Here is a 6,000-nt window from a genome sequence, read left to right as displayed (position 1 = left end):
TCCTCTTTGGCTTTTGAAGCTTTGGCTTGTTGTGACTTCACATTTTCTTGCAAGTCAGAGTTTTTGGCATCTTTGCTTCTCAGTTCAGCCTGCAACATTGAAGGTGTCTTCAACAAAACAACATATATATGCACTAAGTATAAAGCATATAACAAGTTATCCACTTCATACTTGGGGGCTAATTCTTATTTGCTCTCAAATACTACCTTCTATGCAAGTCTCCAGAACAATGCAAGCATTATCCTTGGCACTTGGGGGCTAATGTACGTTTGTTCTACACTGGCTTGTGGATTAAAACCCGAATTAACTTGCCAAGTTAAACCGGCCTTTGGGGGCTATGCTACAGAACGCTATCTAAATTTTCAAACATGAGTTTTATCTATGATTGAAGATACGCCTTGGCAAGGATTAATGATGGGATGCTTAAAGTATTACAAAAACCCGGTTTATGATTGACAATCATAAAATGGCTCTTGGGGGCTACTTAGAATAGTATTTCAGCTATAAATCAATGTGCAAGGGAGAAGAATTTACCTCATATCGTTCTTTCATCAAATTCACCAAACCGGCTTCATAATCCCGGTTTGAGTGCAGACGGTTCAAGAAGCCGGAATGAAGCTCATCAGCGTTAAGATGAGCATAGTTTGATAAGTCGCTGCTCCATTTACCTTTATCCCTGGCAATTTGCTCTTCTTTGGCACTATGCTAAGCCAAAATGACGGGATGACCAGTTGTGGCCTGCTCCAGTAATAATAACGTCATCGCCTTGGCCTTCAGGATTTTGGGCGGATGATGATGGAATTTTAGTGTCTTTCATTCGATTAGCCCGGTTTGGTTCTGCCGGTTCAGCATCAGGGGCTGCAGGCTCAACATCTGTTGGTTCGTCAGTATGTTGGCCGTCAAGGGGCGGATCACCAAAAGTTGTTTCAGGATGGAGGCCTTTCGGTTCACCTGTTTGCTCCGGTTCAACTCTTGGTTCTTCTTCTTCAGCAACAGGGTCTTCTGGCGGATTGGTGACCCGAGCTTTCTTGCTGGGTCTGGCTTTGGCCCTGCAAACAGAATAAAAAGGGTTAACATCCTGTTCAAAAGATGTAGGGCGCATTGAAAGGAAAGGTTTTTCATAACTCACCCAGCCACAGTTTTCAAAGGGGGGAGTTGAGTTGCTACCGATTCACCAGAAGAGGAAGGAGGTGTCACCTGATAATTTGAGTCGGACGGATTAAGAGGCTGTCTGAAATAACCTGCCTTGGGGTAAGAATGGTCAGAAGTAGGAGAGACCTCAGACCGACGCTTCCGAACCGGAGTATCAGGTAAACCGGTAGAGGTGACCTGTTGGCCACTGTGCCGAGTTGTCCGGCGAGCCTCATGCTGTTGAGTCTTCAAAATAAATGTTGGATCCAAGTGAGCAAGAGGATGAGAAAAGCTTACTTTCCGGATTGTTTGGCGAGGTTTTTGTGTTGGCATAGAGTCTGAACCGGAGGAAAGGGTAATTACCTCTACGTCCTCAGCCTGACTAGCTTCGGCCTCCTCCTGAGGAAGATCATTGTTAACAAGATGCATAAAAAGAGAGCCAAGTGAGTCGCTTCTGGGTCATCAGTATCATCATCAAGCTCCATATTAATCCGGTCAGCCGTTTTCCGCTTTGACGTCCGTTTTACGGCTTTGGTCTTCGGGCGGGTTGGCTTGGCCACTTTGTCTCTAGTTGGCTTTGCCGCTTTCTCTATGGATTTCCGTTTCCAGAAGGGGTCATCACCCTATACATATAAACAAGAAGGGTTACAGCTTGTATAAGTCAAAGGTATTAGAGATGAAGAGGAAGTGTAATGCTTACAGTAGGCAGTTTGTTCTTGGTGTAGAAGGGACTTAGACCGGTTTGACTACAGACCAGTTCCGATTCATTCAGAATCTTCTTTACACCTTCAGTGACTTCTTCCTCAGATAATTGGATGTTGCAGTGGCATTGAGGATCGTCAACCTCATCGGTATATTCGCACATTAAAACGGGACGCCGGCTTAGCGGCAAGATACTCCAGGATATCCAACAGCGTACAAAATCCACACCTGTTAAACCGTTTGCCATAAAGGCCCGGAGCTTGGCGATTTGAGGAGCATATTTTGCCCTTTCTGAGGAGCTCGGGCGTTCTGGCATTGGGTGAGTATTGGATAATCTATGATCTCGGAAGCCGGGGAGGGGATTCTCATCTTCAGGCGAAGTGTCTCTGCAATAGAACCATGTTTGGTTCCATTCCTTTGGGTGGCTATGGTGTTTGGCATGAGGAAATTCCACTTCTTTCCGCTTTTGAATCGAAACACCACCAAGCTCTGTATTCGGGCCATTCACAAACTCTGTGCGCCGGTTTAAGTGAAAGAAATCCCGGAACAATTCTGCAGTTGGTTCTTCCTGTAAATAGGCTTCACAGAAGACTTGGAAATTGCATAAGTTGGAGACTGAATTGGGACCAATATCTTGTGGATGCAGTTGGAAGCTGGCAAGCACATCTCGATAAAATTTTGACCCTGACGGTTTGAAACCACGGCTTATATGGTCAACAAAGATTACCACTTCGCCTTGTCTTGGGGTTGGAGGATTCTCAGTTCCTGGGGCTCGCCATTTGATCTCTGTTTTCTTAGGCAGATAGCCGATGCTAACCATCTCATCCAGTTGAGCCTCAGTAACCCGGGAACGAGCCCAGTTGCAGGCAGTGAATTGTTTGGCCATTGCAAAGTGAACAAACTGAAAATGAAAGGCCGGTTTATAAATTATGCATGATCATACACAAGATACAAGGGAGTAAGAAATGTACTAATATAATAAATGGTACAACCCGGAGACTAGTATAATGAGAAAGAAGGTAATGGTAGCACAGGATTGATCAGACACTGTTAAACCGGAGCGTAATTATGAAGGTAACATGCTCTTCCGGTTTATCAGAGGGCTAATGGCATAGACTATTTATCCAATGTCAAATCGATTATATTGGTGCGAGGAGAAACAGATCTCACAGTGATGTATAAAACTTTCGGATCTAGAGATAAGACAGAAAAGCAAAAATAATTGGATCTTGAAGGGGTGCAGAACTAAAGCAATTTTTGACAGATAGATCAGTTCTTTGCACATAAAGATTTGTGATGATCATGGTAGGTAAGCTACGGTAAGAGATGTATCAAGCATGAAGTGTCCATCTATTAAAGGAAGAACATGGAAGAATAGCACTGATGAACTTCGGAAGAACTGCGAGGAATATCGAAACCCTAGAACAGATCTATGGTGAAAAAAGCAGAGAACTTACCGGAGCTAGTGAGGAAGCGGAAGGGCGCCGCAGTTCTCTGGTGCATTCAAGGAAATGCAGCGGCCGAGGTCGGAGCAGAAACGACGGTCGACGGTGGCGACGGAGTTCCAGAGGCTGAGCGGCGCGAGGAAGACGATGCGAAGAGGCACGGGGGGAAACAGTAAAAATGACCCCTTGGTCCTATTTATAAGGCGAAGTGAAAAATGGCAAGTGCGGGAATTGAGGAGTCCAAAAAATGGATAAGCTAATAAAGGTGTCGCCTCGACAAATGGATATATATTAAATGAAGGAAATCTCCGATATCAACGGACGGATGACGTCGGGACGGTTTATCGTAATTTTGAAGTATGACGTCACGGTGGTTTACAAGATCAAAAATGAAGACAAGAGAGAAGATTTTTTTCTAAAGTGTGGAAGATTGACATGAACAAGTTCAAACCAATCTGGGGCCTAATGTTGGGGATATTACTACTGGAGGTAAACCGGTCTTATGTAGCCGGGTTGACTCCTTGAAGATTAGAATCCCATGAAGACGTAAAGATGCTACGCTTTACGAAGGGCCCAAAGGCGAGTTACAATATGTAAATGTAAACTGGCCTAGTCATGTAACTTGTATAGTAAGATAGAAAGAAAGAGGTCGAACCGGATACGTTTATAAACCGGCTTTGGGACTCTGTAGCCCGGCGGGAATCAACCTATGTATATAAAGGGACGACCCGGCTGCGGTTTAGGGACAGACAACAACAACTCGAAAGCCAGACAAAGCAGATTCGCTCCCTGGCCTTCGAAACCCTAGCAATACCAATCACAACTAGACGTAGGCTTTTACCTTCATCGAAGGGGCCGAACTAGTATAAACTCCCGTCTCCCCTTGTCCGGTTTAACCCCTTTAAGCTAACCCGTTGTGATAGCTCCACAACTAAGTCCTTTCACGAGGACATCTGCCGTGACAAACCCACGACAGGAGGGGTGTGGCGTACCGCAAAACGGAACTCCACGGGATATTGTTCATCTCCACCGTCGACTGCCTCCACGGGCTACTGTTCATCCACCGTCGACTACCTCCACGGGCTACTGTTCATCCCCCGTCAACCTCCTCCAGCCTCCACCTGCGACTGTTCATCCACGGGCTCATGTTCATCCAGCCTCCACCGCGCGCTCCTTCACCGGCTACTGTTCAACCAACCCTCTACATTTGGTCCTGTTCAACCACCCCTCCACGGGCTACTGTTCATCCAACCCTCTACCGGCTACTGTTCAACCAGCCCTCCACCGGCTATCGTTCAACCAGCCCTCCATGGGGTCCTGTTCATCCAGCCCTCCACGGGGTCCTGTTCATCCACCGGCTCGATCGATCGGGGTCTTGTTCATCCAGCGGCAATGGCCTCTACTACCACGGGGTCTTGTTCATCCAACCCCCACCGGGAACTGTTCATCCAAACCCCCCAACAACGCTCACTGTTCATCAAGAGGCAGCATCGATTGGCTTCAGTTAGCAGCAGTAGCGAAGGAATCACTCGGGTTGAGTTAATAGTAAGGGATCGATCGATCGCTCGGGTTCAGTAACGCGTAGCCTGTAGTGCAATCGCTCGAGTTCAGTTAGAGCGCAATGCCTCGCACACACATGCGTACGTACGAGAGAAATGTGCATCGCTCGGCTCCCGGCCACCCACCATAATCGGGAACTCCCCTGATATTTTCCTCGCCCTCGCTTCTACCATGGTTTTCTCCATCATGGATGGCCCAAAGAATGTCATGCAGCTGTGTCTCCGGCCCGCCCAGGACGAAAAGCCCATTTTCTGTCATGCTTTTTTGTCATAGAAGTAGGAGCCCACCACATCTATGATGATACCAGGTTTTGTCACAATTATCATCATAGAAGTGTCATAAGCATGACAGAAAAAAGTTCATTCGGCCCAAAATGTCACGGATGTGTCTTTTTTTGTAGTGTATCTACTATCCATATTACACTTGTATCATCATCTCTTCGCCGAACTAGTGCACCTATACAAATTACCATTGTATTTGGTGTGTTGGGGACACAAGAGACTTTTTATTATTTGGTTGCAGGGTTGTTTGAGAGAGACCATCTTCATACTACGCCTCCCACGGATTGATAAACCTTAGGTCATCCACTTGAGGGAAAATTGCTACTGTCCTACAAAACTTTGTGCTTGGAGGCCCAACACGTGTCTACAAGAATAAAGTTGCATAGTAGACATCAAGCTCTTTTCTGGCGCCGTTGCCGGGGAGGTTAGGTAAGCGGCACTCACATCCTGTTAACGAAGATCTTTTCTGGCACCGTTGCCAGGGAGGTGAGTGCTTGAAGCTATATCTTTAGATCTTGCAATTGAATCTTTTAGTTTCTTGTTTTATCACTAGTTTGGTTTATAAAAGAAAACTACAAAAAATTGGAATTGAGGTTGCATCATATTATTCATCTTTATAATGTATTTCACAAAAATGATGGAAAGTAAAATTGTGCTCAATTAATAGAAGAAGAATTCAATAGAATGTTTGGTATAAATGATGGGCAAGATTGCAATGTTGTTAGTATGAATTCTTTGAATATCCATGATGCTAATGATATGCAAAGCCGTAAGCTTGGGGATGCTATGTTTGATGAAGATGATATTTTTAGTCCCCCAAGATTTGATATGAAAATTTGTTATAATGATTGCATGCCTCCTATTTATGATGATTATAATGA

Source organism: Triticum aestivum, chromosome 2A (genome assembly GCF_018294505.1).
Source record: "Triticum aestivum cultivar Chinese Spring chromosome 2A, IWGSC CS RefSeq v2.1, whole genome shotgun sequence".
Lineage (NCBI taxonomy): Eukaryota > Viridiplantae > Streptophyta > Magnoliopsida > Poales > Poaceae > Triticum > Triticum aestivum.
This window is presented reverse-complemented; position numbering follows the sequence as displayed.